Raw genomic sequence first — 25,232 nt, 5'->3', positions numbered from 1 at the left:
ATATTAGGTTTTAATATTTATGATGATGATACTTTTTAGATTTTATCAAGGAGAGCAGATCATTTATAAGTTGACTCATAGTTTCTGTTCCTATTTCCCTTTTAACCGTGTACTTATGGCCTTCATTTCATTTCATTCTGCATAACATCACAATTACCTTTACACATCATGTATTATCAGGAGAGATTCCTCTTGGTAATCTCCAGTCCCTCATAATGGCTTTTGGAGCTGGAAGCACCTTAGTCCTTATCAGGTTATACTCTTTCATTTGAATGTGATAAGATCAATCAGGGTTAAGTTTCTATCCAAAGTCATACCACCAGTGGGTGAAAGGGCTGGAAATAGACTGAGGTCTAAATCTTACTACAATAAGCTAATGCTTTATGAAACTTGGGTCTGTAACTGTGTGTATTATTAGAACACAGATCTTCAAGAATTCTCCTATCATTAAGGAGAAGAGAAGTTGCACACGTATAGTAATCCAGCACTTAGTTTAGGGTGAAACTACTGTGAATTTCAATCCTCCAGAAAATACCAAAAATGAATTATAATGTAAATTATGGTCTTGGTGCAATTATAATGTGTCAACGTAGGTTGATCAATTGTAACAAATGCACTGCTCTGGTGGGAGATGTTGATAATGAGGAGTCTGTGGGTATGTGGGGGTAGAGTGTGTAAGGGAAATCTCTACACCTTCCCCTCCATTCTTCTGTGAACCTAAAATCACTCTAAAGAAATGACATCTTAATAATAATTTTTTAAAGTTCATTTATCTCAAAATCTTTCAAAAAATTTTATATTAGGAACATCAAAGTGATTATTTTAAGCTTAAATTCAAATATAAACACTAAGTATATAGGACATAATAAAATTTTTCACATGAAGAAGACCCTGTGTCATGGGTCCATGTCATCAGTGAACATAAAATGAGGGCCCTAAGTTAGGCCCATCAGACCTACCATCACAACTGTTATTGAATGGTTCAGTCACCTCGTTAAGGAAATCATAGTTCACCCAGGTGAGAAAGTGCACAAGATTTCAGTGAAAATCCAGACACCACTTCATTGAGCTTCATTATTCTGGTGGGTGTCCCAGTTTGGGTATTCTTCAAAAGACTAATGTTACTGAAAATAAAACAAAAATAGAAAAATATTTTATTCTTCCAAATGCAAGTAAGAAAAACCATCAGATGATAAGACATTCCCACTTGGAGACTGCCTGAGGCATTCAGCTAAGGAATTATTCTGAAAACCATTGATCTGGAGGCTGGAGAGCTGGATGGAGTCCCCACTTTGCCAAGACCTGGTGGTTCTGTGAATTTTGCCAACTCAATTTTTCATCAGTAAAATGACAACGTGAGAGAGGGGTGAGAGAACAATAGGGGTGTAGGAATTAATGACTTCTCTCTTTTGTAATGCCTAGCAACTCCCAATTTCCTGGTTTATTCACACTGTTATATCTTGGATGTAAAATATGTAAGAAGGTGTATTTTGAGGTAAGCTAAAGAGAAAAATGCTTAAATATTAAACATAAAACTTAATGATTCATTTGGATGGGGTTGTTTTGTTTTATCATTGTTTTTGAAATAAATCTTTGATATTTTGTTTGCTTTTTTTTGTGAATGAAGAGGGCAGAGAGTTAAAATCCAAATGCTAGTCATTTGAACTTATTTCCCCATTCCCATTGGATTTCATGTAGCTATAGTTTACTGTACAAATCTAGAACATCTGAACATATTTCTAAATATAAAAGTTAGAATTTTTTCCTACCATTTAAAAAAAAAAGAGAACACAGATTAATCATTAGAGAACAAATCATTTTACATTCTTATATAATAGATTTATCCCTGGACTATTTCATTTTTAAAAATATATACTTTATTGATTTTTTAGAGAGGAAGAGAGAGGGATAGAGAGTTAGAAACATAGATGAGAGAAAATCGATCAGCTGCCTCTTGCATACCCCCTACTGGGGATGTGCCGCAACCAAAATACATGCCTTTCACCATAATCGAACCTGGGACCTTTCAGTCCGCAGGCAGATGCTCTATCCACTGAGCCAAACCGGTTTCAGCAAAGTACAAGTAGTTTTGTTTTGTTTTGTTTCATTTTGTTTTGTTTTGTTTTGTTTTGAATATGGGGTCAGATTAGAGCATCCTTTAGGCTGGGAATGGAATAATCAGGCCAATTTTAATTGTTTCAAAATTACCAATTTTAAAAGGTAGAACTTTTCATGAAGAAAACTATAAATATTTATTATAGAAATGTTTCATGGGTTAAAAGGAAATGTTCGTATCAAGTTGATGAAACTAATTTTCAGGAATCCCCATTTTGCTCTCCGTCAGATAATGTCATGTCCATGGGCTCAATCGCCTGTGCTCTGGGTTTGGAAACTGCCCCATTGCCTAGGAGACAAAGTGCCAGCAGATGTCATCTGTGCACCTGCCCTGGCATTCCTCCGCATTCTTGGTGACAGAGCTATCTCCTTGTCCAGGCCCTCATAAACTTCTGTGTCACAGGCTGGAAAAAAAGCAGAAAAGATGCTATCTTTCAGACTCTGGGGCCACGTGGAGACTTTTTCCTGTAGCCACTGTCCCTCCTGGCTTACCTTCTCAACCCCTTCACCCACTTTCCTCAGATGTTTTTATTTTAATCTCCTTCATTCCTACTCTCGCATGGAAACAGAAAAGGAATGCCCATGTCCTTCTTACAGGGACACAATATTAGACTTGGAAATTCTTTCTGCGATTTGCTGACCCAACCTCGCTTGTCTCCTTAACACCAGTGACTGGCTGATAGACTAACCAACTCAAGTATCGACATGACTATTAAGACAAGTGACATCTCAACAGTTGCTGCCTTTGGTTTGAATTAATAGGTTTAATAAAAACTTTCCTCTAAAATTTTCAGCTGTGAAGGAGGGAAAAATGAATGCTGAATACTGATGTAATGAGATAGGGCCTGTAAGATACATTTGGGTAAACTACGGTGGGGCTAAGAGGCATACACACCTGCATGCTAACTTTGACTCCACAGAGAAAGAACTTCATTAGGAGACTTTATTTCCATATGTCAGGGTTTTCTTTTATAGCCATAAGGTCATGTGACCATACATATACATCACAATAACTAGTATATACAATATATGTATGTGTGTGTGTCTTTAGAAATCTTCATGTTTTGTGACTTTTTTTTTACTTTAGAGGGGAAGGGGAGGGAAGGGAAAGAGAGAAACATCTATGTGAAAGAGACACATTGATTGGTTGCCACCTATATCTGCCCTGATCAGGAATCGAACCCACAACCTTTTGGTGTAGGGACAACACTACAACCAACTGAGCCAGAGGCCAGGGCAATAGCTAGTATTTACTCATTCTAGTAAAGGTTTTTACCACTTATGTGGTGTAGGTATTGCTTGAAAAAATGTCCAGAAATGGCTCCTGTCATGTTTACCCTCAGCAGCGTTTCTCTAAAGCTGTCTTTCAGGACGCAAGTAAACCTGTTTGGTTTTTTTTTGTTTGTTTGTTTGTTGTTGTTGTTGTTGTTTTTTTGTGTGTGTGTGTGTGTGTGTGTGTGTGTGTGTGTGTGTGTTTAATAACAACATTACTGGATGGATATTTATATTTTAAAATAATGTATCTCGGGGGTTTTTCTTTTTTTCTTTTTCCATCACCATTTATTCCTCCCTACACCCTCTTCCCCTTCCATTCCCCTACACCCCATGATCATCACACTGCAATGTCAGCATACCGAAAGGCAAAGAGAAGGAAGTAAACTATTGTGTCTCATGCCAAAAGAAATACTTTCTTAGCACGACTGTGAGTGTGGTTGTTTTCAGCCCAACATCCCCACATTTAAAAAATCACATGTAATAATCCTGCTTCCTGACAGGAAATGGGTGTGGGCAGCCTATGGCCTGCACGTTAATGCAGCCTACTGCCTGTCTTTGTATAGCTCCGAGCTAAGAATGGTTTCCATATTTTAATGGCTACATTTTAAACAGTTATATATACATACTTATGTAATATCCATGACTTTGTCTCCAGACCTATAAAGCCTAAAATATTTATTCTCTGCCTTGTCAAGAAAAAGATTGCCCACTCTTGTCGCAGAATCCAGAAGAGTGAATTTTGTGTCTTCAGGGTGCTATGGAATTATCTGGGAATGCAGCAAAAACACACGAAAATGCTGATCACTTAATTTGGCAGGAAAGCTTTATTATTAAGTTTTCAAATTCCCCCTTGCCTGTTTGGACAGAGAGGTGGCTTGCAGAATGAAGGGTTTCAGGCTTGATTCCTGTCCAGGGCATGTACCTCCGTTACAGGCTCGATTCCCAGCCTGGTGGGGGTGCTCTGGGAGGCAACCTGTCCATGTGTCTCTCTCATATCGATGTTTCTCTCTCTGTGTCTCTTCCCCTCCCTTCCACTCTCTCTAAAAATCAATGGAAAAAATATTCTCAATGTGGGTATTAGCAACAACAAACTTTTCAAGTTCAACATGCTTGAAGCTCTGGATTGAATCCTGCCACCAACTAGTCCAACTGACAAGCCTCTGTGTCTGTCCCTCCAGGACATGACCCAACTGGGCTGTCCCTGTGTGCTGAGAGGGGACAAGGTAGGCTTCAATGTGAAGAATGTGTCTGTCAAAGATGTTGGCAGTGGCTATGGGACTGGTGACAGCAAAAGTGACCCACCAGAGGAAGCAGCTGGCTTCACAGCTCAGATGATTATCCTGACCCACCCAGACAAGATCAGTGCTGGCTCTTCACCTGTGCTGGATTACCACCCAGCTCCCATTGCTTACAAGTCTGCTGAGCTGAAGGAGAAGCTTGATCAAAATTCTTGGGAAAAGCTGGAAAACGGCCCAAAGTTATAGAAATCTGGTGATGCTGCCCCCATCAATATAATTCCTGGAAAGCCCCTGTGTGTTCAGTTTCTCTGATTATCCTCTGGGCCATTTTGCTGTTTGTGACATAAGACAGACAGTTATTGTGGGTGTCATCAAATAGTGGACAAGAAGGCAGCTGGCGCTGTCAGTCACCACATCTACTCAGAAAGCCCAGAAGGTCAAATGAATATTATCCCCAATACCTGCTACCCGGTCTTATTCAGGGGTGGGAGAACAGGCTCAGAACTGTTTTTATCTATTGGCCATTTAGGTTTAACCTTCAGGAGGAAAGGAGAATGTTTTGTGGACCATTTGGTGGTGGTGGTGGTGGTGGTGGTCTGTGTATATCAGTTTTTAAGTTATTAGTTTTTTAAATAAGTACTTTTTCATGGTAACAATTTGACCAAAATCTGTCACAGAATTTTGAGACCCATTTGAAACAAAGTTTAATGAGGGGGAAAAAGAATGAAAGATGACCCAAGATTAGAACTACAGATGGCTGTTTCAGAACTCTTACACAGAGAGAAACATGGGGGGCGGAGGGAGAGAACTCACTGAAGGTGACAGTGAGAGAACAGTTGGTAAAGGTAAATTTGAAGCTTAGCCCCATAGAAACTCATCTGAGACTTTTGGAGAAGAAAGAAGCCAGCACTTTCTATGTTGTTATTCTATAATAGAAAGATAAGGGGCAGTTGGACTTGGAAGGGGTTGTTATATAAAATGCTAAGGAGCTATTGTGACATTCTATCTGGCAGGCAGTTATTCAGATATTTTTATTTGCTCTGTTGCTAAGGTTTTATGTTCCACCTGGGAATAAAGAGTTCTTAGTTGCTTTCTTGAGTTTCCAATTTAAAATTAAGTACATCCCAGCTACACAAAAAGCATATATTTATGATGCTTTGCTTTTTTACAAAGCTCAATGTAAAATGGCTAATTTATGCCAAGACAGGTTTTCATGGAAAACTGATATGTGAAATTATTTAAGTACCTTATATTCTATTATTTAACCATGAAACCCCATCTCTATTCTAAAGCCCCAATAAAAAGGCTATAATGATAACTTTCCAACTCTATTGAGAGAAGCAGAAAGACTGGAATGAGAGAAATACTTTCTTGGGAAACTGAATAACATTTTCCTAAATTTGGTTTAGCTAGTTAGCGAAATCTCTAAACCAAATGAAATAATATAAAGATTCTAATATTATTTTCCTCTGTTTAAATAAAAGTGGATAAAAGTCTTAATTGCATATAAATCCTCTGAGATTAAATATATCTTCCTTCCAAATTGACAGCAAGTATTCTAAAAACCTTTTTCAGTGAATACCATTGCAGTTTAGAATCCTCATGTTAGCTACTGTTATGTAAAGACTAGAGGCCCGGAACACAAAATTTGTGCATGGGAGTGGGGGGGGTTCCCTTCAGCCCAGCCTGCACCCTCTCCAATCCAGGTCCCCTCCAGGAATGTCCAACTGCACCTTTAGGCCTAAACCTGCAGTTGGACATCCCTCTCATAATCCTGGACCATTGCCTTTTTTTTTTTTTAATATTTTATTGATTTTTTACAGAGAGGAGGAGAGGGATAAGACAGCTAGAAACGTCGATGAGAGAGAAACATCGAACAGCTGCCTCCTGCACACCCCCCACCAGGGATGTGCCCGCAACCAATGTACATGCCCTTGACCGGAATCGAACCTGGGACTCTTCAGTCCGCAGACTGACGCTCTACCACTGAGCCAAACTGGTTCAGCTGGACCATTGGCTTCTAATTGCTCACCTCCCTGCCTGCCTGGTTGCTCGTAACTGCCCCCTACAGAGCTGGCCTGGTCAACCCTTACTGCCCCACCAACCCCCCGCCAGCCTGGTCACCCTTTATTGCCCCCTCTGCTGGCCTGGTAGTCCCCAACTGCTTCCCCTACTGGCCTGGATGCCCACACAGCCTGCTGCTCGGTCTATTGGTTGTCCCTCACTAACACCCCTGCTGGCCTGATTGCCCCACACAGTCTGTTTGGTCATTTGGTCATCCATTCAGATGTGATGGTCATTTAGGCATATATATATATATATATATATATATATATATATATATATATACACACACACACACATACATACATACACACACATATATATGTATATGTATGTATATGTATATGTATATGTATATGTATATATAAAACTTCTGAATTACTATCATGTGTCCTGATGTCCACTGAACCCGCAGCCAAGCAGATTCCTTGCCCTGCACCAAAACTGTGCGATGAGCCTAGGGCAGTACACCAGACACCTGCGACCTCACAGGTCACCCAGGCACAGCCAGCCTGAAACCTGTGGCCATTCCAGGGTTACCAAAGCAAGAGAAAAAATGAAAAGATGCATTGCCATTCTCTCAAGTTCAAATATATGACCGCTTTCTTAGAAAAACAGATGTTATACAGGTTGATATTTGGGGTAGAGTATATTTGCTGGAGGCCTTCCTTGTGCCCTGGAATGTTTAGCAGTATCTCTGATATCTCCTCACTGGGTGCTAATAGCATCATTCCCCAAGTGTAACAACTGAAAAAAAAAGTCTCCAGACATTGTCAAATGCCCCTGGAGAAACGACAAAATCACCTTGGGTGAAAATCAGGAGGAACCACTGGGATCACCCCCTCTGGGTTCTCTTTAAGATTCTTCTCAGGAATCAAAGGAAGATCACTGTCTGAATGTGCTTTTTCTTTCTGCAACTCTTACCCTGCAGTGCTAAGGTCATAAATAATAGAGACTCACTAAGCATGTGTGGACTAAAGACAAGAAGATTTGCCCAGAGCACTACCCCTCTGTCATCTTTCTCAACATTCCCTTCCAAATATCTGCAGGAATACGGACTTGGAGCAGAAGCTACTCTTAGGGGAGACTCATTATTCATTCAAATTGAGCTGAGCAATCTGCCCCTTACCACTTATCCGATGACCACATTGCTTTAAGGAGTGTCCAGAAATGGCACCTGTCCGTGGCACTCTCGGCAGAGCTCCTGTAACACTGTCTTTCAAGAAGCAACCAAACCTGTTTTGAAAAGCAGCATCACTTAGGAAGTAGAGGAGTAAATGCACATTGAGGAAATGTCTAGCACTTTTGCACACTAAAAAACAGAGCCAGCAATAAGAAAAACAGGGCAGCTTCTCCGACACTTGCTGGAAAGAACATTCTTAGAGGCAATACACTAATATTTAATGGTATTTGTAATGCCAAACTTCAGTCTTGTTTTCCTTTCTACTCACATTTTTAAGTAAAGAAAGTCAGTCATATCAAAGAGTTAATGATGTTTCCTGAGGTCCTAAACTTTGGGGGAATTATGTTCCTCTCTAGTGATTATTATTAAAAAATATATATATATATATTTTATTGATTTTGTACAGAGAGGAAGGGAGAGAGATAGAGAGTTAGAAACATCGATGAGGGGAATCATCGATCAGCTGCCTCCTGCACCGCCCCCACTGAGGATATGCCCGCAACCAGCAACCAAGGTACATGCCCTTGACTGGAATCGAACCGGGACCCCTCAGTCCCCAAGCCGACACTCTATCCACTGAGCCAAACCCGTTCTGGCTCTAGTGATTATTTTTATATATGCTTTCATTTACTTAAGAAATTATGACCTCCTCAGGAGGTCACAGTTGGATTTCAGGTCAGGACACATAACCCAGTTACAGTCTCGACCCCCCAGTAAAAGGCATGCAGGAGGCAGCTGATCAATGATTCTCATCATTATTGTTTCTATCCTTCTCTCCCTCTCCCTTGCTCTCTCTGTAATCAAATAAACAAAAAAGAAATTACAGCCCTGGCCAGTGTGGCTCAGTGGGTAGAGTGTCGGCCTATGGACCAAAGGGTCCTGTGTTTGATTCCAGTCAAGGACACGTACTTTGGTTACAGGTTACTCCCCAACCTGGTCCCTGATCAGGGCACCAACAGGAGGGAACCAATCCATGTGTTTCTCTCATATCGATGTTTCTCTGTGTCTTTATCTCTTCCATTCTCTCTGAAAAAAAATCAAAGGAAAAATATCCTTGGGTGAGAATTAACAACACAAAAGAAATTATGTCAGTCATGAGAGTTGAATCTACATATGGTGTTTATCTTGCTTATTACCTCCTTCTAGTCCACACCTGATGAAAGGCTTTTTTCCATCTTTTTTTAAAAGTATTTTTTTATTAAATTATTATCTGTGTACATATTTTAACATTTGCCCCCCCCCCCATACATACCTTCCCTCTCCAGAGTTTTGTGTCCATTGGTTGTACTTATATTTTTTCCATCTTTAATGTCAATCTTAATGGTAATTTCATTATTAAGAAAGATTATTGAACCTAGCTCAACTGTATTTAAAAAGCTAATACCTCTCACATCAAATCTGGTTTTCTGCACAGGTGTAATATGCAGAATCAGATGATTGTCTAAGTACTATTTTTTTATTTAAATAGAGTGAAGATTAAAAAAGAATTATAAATGTGGAAATGGGAATGATGAAGAAACATTCATTCTGGACATTGATCAAAATTAAAGAAAAATATAAGCAAACTATGGCTGTGTTTAGGCAACTTTATGACCTATTAACATTTTTAATTACCAACTATTTTTTCAGTGCTCTTAGTTTTCCAAATTACCTGTTAAAAATATAAATTCACTCCCCATATGTACCCTACATGACCCAACTGTCTTACGATAAGCACCATTCAGACTTGGCCCCTCCCAAGATCACAAGTTCTGGGTCTTATTCAATTATAGTCTCAACAAAATCTTGCTTTCCATTCTATTTTCTTAAGAAGGTGCTATCGACAGTTGTGACCATGAGTCCTTGTGCTGGTGAAATACACACCTGTTATTAAATCCCTTAGTGAAACAATCGCTTCACCTGACAATTCACAAGCATTTTCCTTGTAAACCTTTGATAGAAAATGGCTAGCTTCTACTACTGCAAGTGAATGCAGCACTTGATTAAAATGCAGATTTCCAAGCCAAAGCCCTTTGGACCAGTAGGTCTGGGCATCAGCCTAAGAAATTACTTAATGGAAGATTTATTCTAGCTGATTCCTTGAACCCGATTTGAGAAGCATAGTTCTGTGAGATGCTGCACCACTGTGCACACACCTGCTTCCATTTTGAAAACTGATTGATTTCTCCAATCAGGAAACACCATCTTTTACCTTTTGTAGGTGCCGTTAGGTAGGCTTGCAGGGAGAAAGCTGAACAGCAGACACTTGGGGTGGAAGATGCACATCACCTGGCAGTGAGGGGCTCTCAGGGTGTACATGGCGGTCACATCCCCGCCTCTGAAGAAGACACTGGGATTGAGTTGAATCCGGCATCCTGTGATATTATGATTGAAAACACACACGTCAATTTGGAAGAAATGCAAATAATGCTTTTACTGTAACTGTATCTGTGTTCTGATCCCTCTTAATTCCTCCATGGAATACCCAAAGATTTGTGCGACATGACTTTAAGTAGAGAGGCAGAATATAACATATTAAGGCCTCTATTTGAATGGTATGATGCAAAGGCATTTTATAGGTACTTCTATATGAAAAAGCACTGGGGTGGATTTTTGTTAAATCTAATAATAAATTGCACATAGAATATTGCCAAGAAAACTCAATCCTAGCTTGGCCTCTCCCTGTTGCTTGACATGCTATGAAATTATCCTGACTTAAAAATAATGATGTATGGTCTCTTTTCAAAAACACTTTCTTAACAAATATCCCCCTAGATTCTCACAATAGTCCTGTAAGGGAAGCTAGAGACAGGCTTGATCAGTTGCATGCGACTTTTTATTATTATTATTTTTTAAAGCAGTTAAGTACCTGGGTTCCAGGGCAGTACCAACTTATCCATGATCCACAGGGCTAATGAGTGTCCAGGGACATAAACCCGGCCCTTCCGACCTCCCATCTTGTTCCCTTTATTGTCCAATAGTAAATGTTCTTCCTCGTCTCAGTTTAATCAAGCAAGTTATCCATTATTGGACACTTATTACTTTAGGAATGAGTGCAAGGCGGTGTTGGCTCAGTCTCTACAAGCTCTGTTTTTAGATCATTTAAGCAAATGCATGTATAATCAAACTGAAAATATATTTGGAGATATTTTGCTGTTTGGAATTGTTCCTAGTTCTAAAGAAGCCTGCATAACACTTATTATTATTGTTATCTTTACTCTCATGCTCTTGGGTTTACCTTGAAAGACCCACTTCAGTAATAAGCTTTATGAACTCCAGTAGTGCATTCCCTCTGGCTGGTCAACTGTCCGTTAACCACAGGATCTTCCCGAACAACCTTGTCCATGGCTTAGGGCAGCAGTCACGCTTCAAGGTTAATTATGTCTATGCTTGTATTGCCTTTCAGCTTAGATACATGTATTATTACATTCACACTCAGGCTTAAATTTCCTCTGCACTGTCCAACCCCTCTGAGGAGTCTAGCCCTGGGCTCTATTCTGACAACCCAGCCTAAGAAAATTGCTTCTCTCCCTCTCAGAGGTGTGGCTAAGAGGACTTGCCTTTGGGTAAGGTTTATATTTAGGAAGAGCAGAAATCTCGTTAGGGGGGAGCTTCTGGGAATACAAGTGCCAAGAATGCAGGAGTGGCCTGCTTCTGAGGTGACTGGTGTTTTGGGCTGATTCATAATTACTAAGCTGCCACCTTCCTCATCTCAATGCGTAGTTAGCCTGAGAAAAAGTCTAACAATGTGTAGTTAGCCTGAGAGCCCGCATTCTGGGCCTGAGCCTTTGTCAACTGCCAGGTGCCTGGGCCGAGGGTAAGGCAGCTAGCAATACACTAACTTTGGAAAGAACCAGAAAGAAAGTTCTAGCGAGGTTCTTGTTTATCCTCATCAGTTGGTGATGATGATGATGATGACAACTTGATGAGAAGCTTTCTGTGTTGTATGTAGAGTGTATGTAAAACAATGTGACACAGGTTATCTCATAACATAAAGTTATGTTTCATCACCCTGGGCTCTGTGTCTGTAGACTTTGGGCTATTTGGTTTTGCTTTTAAAAAATTTAAATTATCAGTAAGTAGATTACAAAATCAAAGCACTCTGATTTTTAAAAATTGGGTGAAGAATATGAAAAGGTAATTTGCAAAAGTAAAACAAGTGACTAAGTATATGAAAAATTGTTAAGAATCGAGAGAGGAAGTAAGATGGTGGAAGAATAGATGGGCGGATTCTGAGCCCTCTCCCGAAGCAAAAAGAGACAGCAACTGAGGGTCTTGTGCTGTGAGTGTTTATCGGCAAGCTGGGAGACAGCGAACACCAGAAGAAACTGCTGGGGGGCTGCTGACAGAGGTGCCCCTCACAGGGAAGCACCCACGCGGGCTGTGTCCTTGCCCGGAGCTACCTACTGGCTTGGACGGGGAAACCTCGCCATCTTGAGAGGAAGATAGGATCGTGTCAGAGGCCTGAATATCCACAGCTGCAGCGACCACCAAGCATCTGTGACCCCCAGAATGCGGATCCCAGGCGGTGAGAACACCTGCCCTCACAGGATTGCCCCACTGCTCAGCGAAAAAGTCGGATTTCGCGGGGAGAGGGTGGAGAGCGCTCGCGGCGAAAACAAAAAGCCTGCGCGCACAGAGCGCGCTCCCGGAAGCTGGAGGACAAGGGCGGTGATTACAAGTAGAAGCCCCCGCTGTTGGGCGGTTGTCACCCTTGAAAGTGGACGGGGCTCCTAACAGGGGAGATATCTAAAGAGCAACACATTTGGATCTTGTTTGGAGGGATATCAGAGAGTTGCGGGAGATTGCAGATGCTTGGACCTGCCCCCTTCCCCCCTTCGTAGTTCCAGCTTCAGAGAGGGCGGGGGGGGGGGGGGGGGGGGGGGGGGGGGGGGGGAAGCTGGAGAGGCTCTAGAGTCTGGAAGTCAACCTAGAAACACTGCCCCCAGAAGCTAATCCACAAATTGACTCTAGTGTAATAAAAACAAAGCAAAACCTGCCTAAAAATCAGGACTGGATCATAACAATAGAGGAAGGGAATGACCTTCATTACTGCAAATTTTAATTAAATTTTTAAAATTTTATTATTATTTTTTTTAATTTTTTAATTTTTGTTTTTTATTTTTGTTTTCATTATTTGCAATGTTTACTCAAGAAACTATTTTTTTTCTTTTTCCTCACTTGATTTTATCTTGATAATTATTACATTGTATATGTAATCAACATTATTACTACTACTAATTTACCTTTTTCATCTTATTTTCTTTTGTTTATTTTTATTATTTTTATTTCATTTGATTATATATATATATATATATATATATATATATATTTTAATTTCAGGATTACTGTTCTACAGTCTTTATCTATCCTTCTTTCTCCAACGCTTTATTCTATCTCAACCCTTCCTTTATGCCTTCACCCTCTTTCCAATCTTTTCCTTTGATACCCTGTTTATCTTAATCCTTTCCTGCTCTAGATTTCCCCCATTCCTTCTGTCTACCCCCTCCTAAAATTTCACCCTACTTGTATATATCAAATTTCCAACCACCTGCTTCAAACCCATTCACACCTCCCTCGCAGTTGTCCTAAAAACAAAACAAAACAAAACAAAACAAAACAGTCTTTCTCTCTAACTCTTTGAAGTTGTATGTTGAATGTTAACTTTACTGAAGTTGTATGCTTTTCTTTTATAAGATTGATTTGCCTATGCTTTTTGTTTGATTATATGTTTTTGTTAGCTGGGTTCTAGTGACCCTTATTGGTGGTTATTAATATCGCAAACACATTTCTATTCAGTGCCTTGGGTGTTGTACCTGGTTGTGTTGTATTTTGTGCCTTTAAATCAAAGCATGAGAGAGAGAACTACACAACCAGACATCCTAGATCATGGGGAGACCAAAAAACAGCCCGCATATGAAAGAAAAGCAGGCTTCACCAGAAAAGGAAGTAAACGATATAGAGGCAAGCAACCTACCAGAGCAAGAATTCAGAGTAACAATCTTAAGATGGCTAAAAAGAATGGAAGACAAATTTGACAATATGAGTAAGACCCAAGAGGAAATGAAAAAAACCCAAGAGGAAATGAAGATGACTCAAGATGAAATGAAAAATGACATCGCTACTATGAAGAACTCAATAGAAAGCATCAAGAGCAGACTAGAAGAAGCAGAGGATTGCATCAGTGAGCTAGAAGACAAGATGGAAAAAAATACCCAATTAGAGCAGTTTCTAGAAAAAAAAATTAAAAAGCAGGAGGAAAGCCTACGGGAGCTTTGGGACAATGCAAAACAAAACAATATTCGAATAATAGGGGTTCCGGAAGGAAAGAAAACCGAGGTAGACATGGAAAACGTATTTCAAGAAATAATGACAGAAAATTTTACTGAGAGAGAAGAAAAAACCCACACAAATCCAAGATGCTCGCAGAGTCCCAAGCAAAATGGATCCCAGAAGACCGACGCCAAGACATATTATAATTAAATTGGCAAACACCAATGACAAAGTTAGAATCTTAAAAGCAGCCAGAGAGAGACAGAAAGTTACATATAAAGGAACCCCCATCAGACTAACAACTGATTTCTCAACAGAAACTTATCAGGCCAGAAGGGAATGGGATGAAATATACAAAGTCATGCAAAGAAAGGGTCTGAATCCAAGAATACTGTACCCAGCAAGACTATCAATCAAAATTGAAGGGGAAATCAGGAGCTTCACAGACAAAAAAAGACTAAAGGAATTTATCTCCACCAAACCAGCAATGCAAGAAATGCTAAAGGGTCTACTGTAAAAATAAAGAAATAGGAAGCGAAGAAGGAACACAGGGGTATAGAATAAAAATGGCATCAAATGAGTACCTATCATTAATAACATTAAATGTAAATGGTTTAAATGCTCCAATCAAAAGACATAGGGTAACAGATTGGATAAGAAAACAAGACCCATACATCTGTTGTCTACAAGAAACCCACCTCAGAAAAAGAGATGCACACAGACTGAGGGTGAAGAAATGGAAAAAGGTTTTCCAGGCAAATGGAAATGAAAAGAAAGCTGGGGTAGCAATACTTATATCTGACAAATTAGATCTCAGAGTGAAGGACATAACAAGAGACAATGAAGGCCACTTCATAATACTAAAGGGAGCAATCAAACAAGAAGAAATAACCCTGGTAAATATATATATGCACCCAATATGGGAGCACCCAAATACATAAAAAAAAAACTGATGGAGGACATTAAGGGAGAGATTAACAGCAATACAATCATAGGAGGAGATTTTAATACCCCACTGTCACCCTTCGACAAATCATCTAAACAAAAAATCAGCAAAGAAATATCAATCCTAAATGACTCACTAGACCAGATGGAATTAATTGACATCTTCAGAACATTCCACCCCAAAGCCACAGAATATACATTCTTCTCAAATGCACATGGGAAATTCTCAAAGATAGACCACATTTTGAGACATAGGCAAAGTCTCTTCAAATTCAAGAAGATAGAAATCATATCAAGCATCTTCTCAGACCATAATGGCATAAAACTGGAAATTAACTACAATAAAAATAATACAAAGAAATCAAACACATGGAGACTAAACAGCATGCTATTAAACAAGGACTGGGTTACCAGAGAAATCAAGGAAGAAATTAAAAACATCCTGGAAACAAATGACAATGAAAACACAACAATCCAAAATCTATGGGACACAGCAAAAGCAGTTTTGAGAGGGAAGTTCATATCCTTACAAGCCTATTGCAAAAAACTAGAAAAAAGTGTAACAAATGATCTAACTCTACAACTCAAAGAGTTAGAAAAAGAGCAACAAGAAAAGCCCAGTGTAAGTAGAAGGAAGGAAATAACAAAAATCAGAGCACAGATAAACGACATAGAGACCAAAGAAACAATACATAAGATCAACAAAACCAAGAGCTGGTTCTTTGAAAGGATAAACAAGATAGATGGACCTCTAGCCAGACTAACCAAGAAACAAAGAGAGAGGACCCAAATAAACAAAATCAGAAATGAAAGAGGTGAAATAACAACAGACCCCACCGAAATACAACGAATTGTTACAAAATACTATGAACAACTCTACTCCAACAAACTGAACAACCTGGAGGAAATGGACATATTCCTAGAAAAATATAATCTTCCAAAACTCAATCAGGAAGAATCTAAAAATCTCAATAAACCAGTGACTTGGGAAGAAATTGAAACAGGCATCAAAAAGCTTCCAGCAAACAAAAGCCCAGGGCCAGATGGCTTCACAGGAGAGTTTTACCAAACATTGAAGGAAGAACTAAAAACTATTCTACTCAGACTATTCCAAAAAATCCAAGAGGAAGGAACACTTCCAAAATCCTTCTATGAAGCCAGCATCACCCTAATACCAAAACCAGATAAAGACAACTCAAAGAAAGAGAATTACAGGCCAATATCCCTCATGAACATAGATGCCAAAATTCTCAACAAAATTCTAGCAAATCGACTCCAGAAGAACATCACAAAGATCATACACCATGACCAAGTAGGATTTATTCCAGGAATGCAAGGATGGTACAATATCTGCAAATCAATAAACGTGATACATCACATAAACAAATTGAAAGACAAAAATCATATAGTCATATCAATTGATGCAGAAAAAGCATTCAATAAAATCCAACACCCTTTTCTGATAAAAACTCTTAACAAGGTGGGAGTACAAGGATCATACCTCAACATAATAAAAGCTATATATGATAAACCCACAGCCAACATTATACTCAATGGGCAAAAACTAAAACCATTCCCTCTAAGAACAGGAACAAGACAGGGATGCCCACTCTCACCACTCCTGTTTGACATAGTACTGGAAGTACTAGCCATTGCAATTAGACAAGAGGAGGAAATAAAAGGCCTCCAAATTGGAAAAGAAGAAGTAAAGTTATCCTTATTTGCAGATGACATGATATTGTACATAAAAAACCCAAAAGACTCCATTAAAAAACTAATTGACTTAATAAATGAATTTGGCAATGTAGCAGGATACAAAATTAATGCCAAGAAATCCATGGCTTTTCTATACACCAACAGAGAAACTGCAGAAACAGAGACTAAAAAAGCAATTCCATTTACCATCGCACCAAAAAAATTAAGATCCCTAGGAATAAATTTAACTAAGGAAGTAAAGGACTATATGCGGAAAACTACATGACATTGAAAAAAGAGATAGAGGAAGATGTAAGGAGATGGAAGAACATACCATGTTCATGGATTGGTAGGATCAACATCATCAAAATGTCCATACTTCCTAAAGCAATCTATAGGTTCAATGCACTCCCCATTAAAATACCAACGACATATTTCACCGACCTAGAAAGAACTCTCCAAAAGTTCATTTGGAACAATAAAAGACCCCGAATAGCCACAGCAATCCTGAGAAAGAAGAGTAAAGTAGGAGGGATCTCAATACCAGACTTCAAACTATATTACAAAGCCACTGTTCTCAAAACAGCCTGGTACTGGCACAAGAACAGACATATAGATCAATGGAATCGAATCGAGAACCCAGATATCAACCCAAATCACTATGCTTAATTAATATTTGACAAAGGAGACACGAATATACAATGGAGTCAAGACAGTTTCTTCAATAAATGGTGTTGGGAAAATTGGACAGACAAATGCAAAAGAATGAAACAGATCATCAACTGACACAATTCACAAAAATAAACTCAAAATGGATACAGGACTTAAACATCAGACGGGAAACCATAAAAATACTAGAAGCATCCACAGGCAGCAAAATCTCAGACGTATGCCAAAAGAACTTCTTCACTGATACTACTCCTAGGGCAATGGAAGCTAAAGAGAAAATAAACAAATGGGACTACATCAAAATAAAAAGCTTTTTTACAGCAAAAGAAACCATCAACAAAACAACAAGAAAGCCCACAGTGTGGGAGAACATATTTGCAAATGATACCACTGATAAAGGTTTAATCTCCAACATCTACAAACAGCTTATACAACTAAATAAAAGGAAGATAAATAATCCAATTAAAAAATGGGCAATGGACCTAAATAGAATATTTTCAAAAGAAGACAGAAGGAAGGCCAAAAGGCACATGATAACATGCTCAAAGTCACTAATTGTCCGAGAGATGCAAATCAAAACAACAATGCGGTACCATCTCACACCTGTCAGAATGGCCAACATCAACAAATCAACAAACGACAAGTGTTGGCAAGGTTGCGGAGAAAAAGGAACCCTTGTGCACTGCTGGTGGGAATGCAGACTGGTGCAACCACTGTGGAGAACAGTGTGGAATTTCCTCAAAAAACTGAAAATGGAACTCCCATTTGACCCAGTAATCCCGCTTCTAGGAATATATCCCAAGTAACTAGAAACACCAATCAGAAAGGATATATGCACCCCTATGTTTATAGCAGCATAATCTACAATAGCCAGAATTTGGAAACAGCCTAAGTGTCCGTCAGCAGATGATTGGATCCAAAAACAATGGTACATCTACACAATGGAATACTATGCTGCCATAAAAAAGAAGGAATTCCCATCATTTGCAGCAACCTGGATAGAATTGGAGAACATCATGCTGAGTGAAATAAGCCAATCAATGAAAGAGAAACACCACATGACCTCACTCATTTGTGGATAATAAAGAGCATTATAAACTGATGAACAAAAGATAGATATAGAGACAGTATATCAACAAGTAGACTGTCAAATTACAGCGGGGAGGGGAGGAAGATCTGGGGGAGATAACAGATCAACCGAAGGACTTTTATACATGCATATAAGTACAACCAATGGACACAAAACTCTGGGGAGGGAGGGGATGTGTGGGAGGGAAGGGAGGGGGCAAAAAAAAATCAATAAAATATATTAAAAAATAATAATAAAAAAATAAAATAAAATAAAATAAAATAAAAATTGATAAGAATCATAACTACAGGCAAGTTAAACCAACTAGGTGCCATTTTACTCACCAGAGTAGCCAACATTTTAAATTACCTAAGTTCCCTGTGACTTTAGTTGCAAATGATAAAAAAGCAAACAAACAGAAAGCCTAGTTCAAAGTTTAAAGTAACCGAGTACAAATGAAATGTACCAGCTCAGCCCCCAGCGTCCACGGTGAATCTGGATTCAGGCAGACCTGGGTGAGGGGCTCAGCTGACCCTATCATGACCCCATTTGTCTGCAGACCATTCCTCTGTTTCGGTGTCGCCTTTGCTCCACATAATGGCAAGGCCGTGTCAGGGCCCAGGCCTCTGCGTGCTCCCATGGCTCACGTCCAGTTTGAAGGAAAAATCAGCGTTCTCTCTGGCAGTGCAAACAGCAGTGCTGTTGCCAGGCAGTGGCTCTGAGAGGTCACCTCGGGCAGCAGGCTGTGTGTACTCACTGGTCAGCCTGCCTGGGTCACAGCCACCAGCGCATGGGCTCACACTGGGAGGCAGAGGTTTCCCAGAAATGGGTGAGGCCACTGCTCCAGAGAGGTGCAGAGGTGCCGGGACAGGAACAGCACCATACCAGTCAGCCTACGTGGGAAATGATCCCTCCCAGGGGCTGGGGAGAAAGCCAGTTGTAGGAACAGCCTTTCTGGAAGTCAATTTCACAATGGAACGCATGAAATCTTCCAAGTCCCCCCACCTTTCTACCTTGTATTTTATTTCTAACAGGTTATTCTACCCAAATAACTAAATATGAGTGCAGAAATCAGCATACAAAAATAACTTGAATGAGGGAATACTAAGCTTCAAATAGTATGACATACAAATTCACACAAAAAGATAGCTATAAGTAGGAAATGTGAGTAATAAAAATATCTATATTAATAACATCTGTGTTTAATGTGTAAGTAGACACGTATAGAAAATAAATGAAAGATTAAACAAAAGAACTTTAAAAATAGCCATTTCTGAATGATGAGATATAGACAACATGTAGTTTCTCATTTTCTGCTTACTTGAAACTCCAATTTTCCTAGCATGAATATATACAATTTTTTTTTTTTCCAAAAAGAGAAAATGGTGGTGGCCATGGTCCAGAGCATCTCTGGCTTCTAATCCTCAGCATCTGGTGGATTTGTTTGTGGTGCTGCTTATGGCTCAGAAGAACAATGAAGAGTAAGGGGACAGATGGAGAGTTGTTGTGGTTTAGAAAATAAAAGCTTCTTCCTGAAAAAATTCTCTCTCTTACAGACACAACCTTTACCCAAGAGGTGTTTGTTTATCTTAGCCATAGCCATACATCTGAGAAATAAGAAAACAGCACCGGGTGCCATCATTCTAGCTCTACCAGGATTCATGGGAAACAGAATCATCCTAATTCCCAGAAAATTTCATGGAATGGAGACAGAGAGAGAAATAAGGTCAAAATCATTGGCTTGTTGAAACCAGAGCTAATCAAATGGATGGCTTACTGAATTGGAGTTAAACCAGAAACTTTCAATTTGGAAATGGTTCCCAGGTTGCCTAAAAGAATGAAAGTATGTACTGTGAACCTGGTAGGATAGTCAGATTGGAAGCAGGTGATTTAAAATGCCTGGCTCTCTTGAATATTCAGGCAGAGTTGATTTTTAACTAATGTTGGTAGATGGCTGATTGTTTTAGAGCTGCTTTGCAGAGAGTCCTGTCCAAACAGAAGTGTCTGCCAACTCATTCCCAGAGGCACTCTCACTCCTGGGCTCCTGGCCCTGAGGTGCCTGGGAAATGCTCCTCCCCCAAAGCTCTATGCCAGTAACTTTTTCCAGTGGTGCCTGATCCTTCCTAAGTTCCCTCCCACACCCTTAACTGGAGGTCTTGTAGGCAATCCACTCACCACAGGAAACTGTAGCAAACAGGCAAATGAAATAAGCTGCTTGCTTGAAAGGAATCTTCCTAAAAGAGAAAGGGACACATCTGTGACTCTGCTGGGTGAGGTCTATTTAACAGGAGCCTTAATCTAAAGTGACCTAGAGTTTCTTGTCAACGTGTGGACCGTGAATGGAATTCACACAATTACCATCAAAGAGAACACGGGTTTTCTACACATTCTGTGCCCCAGACTTGACACAAGATGCAAAGTGAGACATGCAGAGGAATAATCATGTTCACTGCTCATTGGTCACCTGTGTTGTTTGTCATTGTGGAAAGGGAATTGGTAGAAGGGAACTAAACAGTTGTGAATCCTCTGGATTTGAGCAGAAGGAAAATTATTGTAAATAATGGCAATAATATCCCCTAAGAAAAGCTCTAAAAAATATTTAAGCACATTTATTCACTTTTAAGTCAGCCAATATTCTTTTTAGTTTAAAATAGCTAACACTTAAATATTTCCACATATAAGAACACCACTTTCTCCAACACCTTCTCAATAGAGGGGCCATAAAAACAAAACAAAACAAACAAAAAAACAAACTAGTGGCTTCTTCATAAAATAAAAAGCAGATTTAATTTTTTAAAATATGTTTTATTTGGAAGCAATGGGAATAATAGAAATTCTCTACCTGAAGGCACAGCTACTTCCGAGCTTCTGGGCTGAGGGTCTCCTGCCTGTGACAACGTGCCACCCGTCTGCGGCCTCCCTGCTGGGCTCTGCAAGCCGTGTTCACTTGCCTTTGCTATTGACTTTAGCTTTCTGCCAACAGTTCCAGCATTTTGTCCTGTCAACCCGGTCCATGAACATGCCATTCCTGTGTACAGCTTGCCTAGAACCAACTCCAGCATGCAATAATTACAAGAGTTTTACGAAAAGGTTGGTGAAGCTTGGGGGGCTCAACAAGGGTGAGCCACATATATAGCTTACCTGTTGGAAAAGGCTAACGGCACTTCCTCCAAACCTGAATGGAATTGTTAGCTGCCAGAAAGTTCAGGGTATTTTATTGCCTCCTGTTGGCCAAACACCTGAACAGCTGTAGGCAATTCCCCAAACTGATGATGCTTCTGTACTCTACCCTTTGATACTTTACCCTTTGAAGTATATATTTCCACCATGCTTTAGGATAAATTGTGTTGAATAAAAGCACGGGTCCTTGGTCAAGATAGAGACTTTAATCTGCAGCTCCTCTGACCCCAATGCATTTCAAAATTATCTTTTCTCTCCGGACTCTATAATCATCTATGCACAACCCCTTTCGCCAGAATGCTGAACCCTTTATAAGGCTGGTAAAAGAACCCTTGCATTATGGTGGCCTAAACAAGAGTCATCAACACCAAGTATTGAATATATTAACTCTTTCACGTTGGGGTCATAGAGCTCATACCCAGGTTTCCTTTTTGAAAAATGTTTGTCACATCCTCCATTCTTTGGGGTCAAATGAAACTTAAATCTCATCTAAGGAGTCTTTTTCCATTGTAATTGCCTAGCTGCACAACTGAATGACAGGTGGGTGTGGATAGCTAAACCTGAAAGGATCTTCTGGCAAATGGTACCTATCCCATGAGCAAAGAATCTACTAACACTGAAATTTAAGTACTGAAGGGAGTTGGCTGATGTGTAAATCCTGCTCAAATCTAATTCAGAAAATAAGATGTAACATGGCTGACAAGCTATAATTCCCAGACCAAATCTGTCCCAGTGCTTCTTTTTGCGAATAAAGTCTTATTGGCACAAAGCCGTGCCCATTCAGTCATAGATTATGGAGGCTTGCTTTCACCCTACAACTACAGTGAAGCAGTAGTAACAGAGACAGTAAGGCCCACAAAGCCAAAAAGATTTGTGATCTGACCCTGCCTACATTGCTTAGTTGGTTGGAGCATCCTCCTGTACACCAAAAGGTTGTGGGTTCAGATCCCAGTCAGGAGCATACTTGGGTTGTGGTTTTGATCTCTGGTCAGTGCACATTCGGGTGGCAAGTGATTGGTTTTCTCTCTCACTTCTATGTTTCTCTTTCTTTTTCCCTCTTTCCTTTTCCTTTATTGATCTCTAAAATCAATAAATATCTTTGGGTGAAATTTATTTTTAAAAAGTAGGTTGGAAACCCAGTTTAGCACTTGTGGCATAGAGTTTGCACTTCTCTGTCACAATATCTTGAGTGCAAAAAAAATACCAGTTTCTGAGGAGCCCATTTCTATCTTATTTTAATTTTTAAGAAAAAGTCTCCATATACACTGAAATACACCTCCTTGCAACTTCTATCCTTCCATCTTAGATTTATCTACTCCATCCACACAAAATAATTTATTCTCCTTTTTGTATTTTTTAAAATATTTAAAGACATATCCAATTTCAAACTAAAATCTCCTTTGTTTTCTATTCTTCAAAATTGCATTACATCAGTTTGGTTAGAAAATTAGATTTTTAGGGAGTTGATGCTTTAAGTAAATATTTAATGCATATTGCTGCACTGCAGAACTCTGTTTATTAAAAATGGAGTATAACAAAGCCAATAAAATAATTTCTAGTTATAATGAAGTAGCATACTTCCAATATGCAAGCTGTGATGCCTTTTAGATTGAAGGTATCAATCAAGATACCAGCAATTTCTTTTTATTGTACTTTACATTTACTGAGTCCTATCTTTCCTGATCTTAGTCAACTTATGTTTCATGAGAATAAAGGCTGTGCTAAAAATCACATTTCTGTATAGAAACCTGATGCTAATGCTTTCTTTTCTTCAAAAGAAAAATTGTCATAGTGTTTAGACATGATTGTCTTATTTGAAGTACGGTAGATACCCTGGACTTCCTGAAAGATGAACAAGTAGATCCAAGAGCATGTTAAGCCTGAAACATCACTGGAGGTTAAAAAAAAAAAAAAAAAAAAGGCAAAACTGAAGCTGTCTTACTTCAGGCACATCATGAGCAGGCAGTTACTTTGAAGAGATAATAATGCTGGGGAAAATAGAAGGCAGCAGGAAAGAGGAAGATCAAATATGAGATGGATTGAGTCCATAAAAGAAGCTGTAGGTAGGACTCTACAAGGGCTGAGCAGGGCAGTTGAGAACATGATATTGTGAACATCACTCATTCATGGGGTTGTTAACAACTTATAACACACACACATAATGAGGGGCTAGAAATACATTTTTATCTTCTAGATATAGTCCAAGAATCTCTTTATTTGTAAGACAGGTCAGTAGTTGGTCCAGAAACTGATGTTCCACAGCTGCCTGTGACAATGAACAGACCATCAATTCAATAGTCCATCACCTGGAGAGATTTCTAGATGATAAATCCCTGGGTACCAGGTGGATGGTTGAGGTTTTTGCTGATTCCCAGATAATCGTAAGATATTTCAATTTCTCCTTTCTGTTAAACAAATGTTGTTCTTTCCACTTATTTTTCAGGGTCAGGGAAACTCAAGGTCAGCCTATGATAATTGCACAGGAATCATTTTGTAAGGGAGTCTGAATGACACTGAGGACATTACCTCAAAGGTGCCATTTTTTTTCTTACTGACTAGGAGCCCAGCATGTGAAATTGCATGGCCCGGCCCACCCACCTGCTGCCCTGCCTTGACACCCGAACCTTTTCACCCAGAGCTCCAGTGCACTTGGTCCAATCTGGCCTTCTCTGGCCGCTTCAAGCCCCGCCCTTAGTCCCTTGAGTCTCCTTGGGCTGGTCCCACCTTTTCTAGGCCCCTCCCAGCCTCCGCCCTATCTCAGGAGCAATGCCTGGGCTGTGCTCCTTCCCCTGGCAGGTGGGCAGCGGGGCACTCCGAGTGCCAGCGGTGGGTGGCGAAGGGCTGGTGAGAGGGGCACTATGGGCTCTCACCTCACCCTCCCTGGCACAGATGGTCACGCCTCTTCCGGGTGCCACCTCACTTCCGACCTGACTCTGGAGCAACACCCCGCCAAGCACATGCAGGCAGCCTCCATCATTACACAGTCATTATGTGTTCTGCCTCCTGACCATTAGCATATTAGCTCTTTATTATGATTATAATAAAGCAGTTACACACTAATTTATTTTATAAAGTTATCTACATTTCAAACTAACATCACATCATAGAATAAAATGTAGCACCCATATCTAAAATGTAGTTTATTACTCTTAAGATACCTCATTCAAGCACAGCATGATAGGTAATAAGGACACAAACAGATATTTGATCATCTTATTAAAAAAAAAAAAAGTCAGCTTCTTCATGTTGATACTGCAGACCATGACATACTTGCTCAGGCAAGGTTTAAAATGTAAGAGCATGAAATTTAGAAATAATACCAATTTCCAAGATTAAAACTTCAATAATCCAAAATCACCTGGAAACAAATTTTCTACATAACAAAGTTTGCAATATCTTGGAAATCATTTTCAAATGCATCATTTACTTCCTTGACTTTTCCCCAGCAACATATGGACCAACTTGTCTGCACTGAGGGTCTTTGGGATGGTAAAGTGCATAGAGCTGTTGACCCTGCCCTGAATGACAAAGCCCATAATGCTTGCCT

The 25,232-nt window shown here is 39.7% G+C and overlaps 2 pseudogenes; one reads left to right on the top strand and one right to left on the bottom strand.

Moving 5' to 3' along the window:
• Positions 1-2,272: 2,272 nt before the first annotated feature.
• On the bottom strand, positions 2,273-10,754 carry LOC118729728 (annotated as a pseudogene).
• Positions 3,691-5,007, top strand: LOC123653289 (annotated as a pseudogene).
• Positions 10,755-25,232: the final 14,478 nt, after the last annotated feature.

This window comes from Pipistrellus kuhlii, unplaced genomic scaffold (genome assembly GCF_014108245.1).
Source record: "Pipistrellus kuhlii isolate mPipKuh1 unplaced genomic scaffold, mPipKuh1.p scaffold_m20_p_3, whole genome shotgun sequence".
Taxonomy (NCBI): Eukaryota; Metazoa; Chordata; class Mammalia; order Chiroptera; family Vespertilionidae; genus Pipistrellus; species Pipistrellus kuhlii.
The sequence above is the reverse complement of the archived record's forward strand: the minus strand, read 5'-3'. Positions and strand labels throughout refer to the sequence as shown.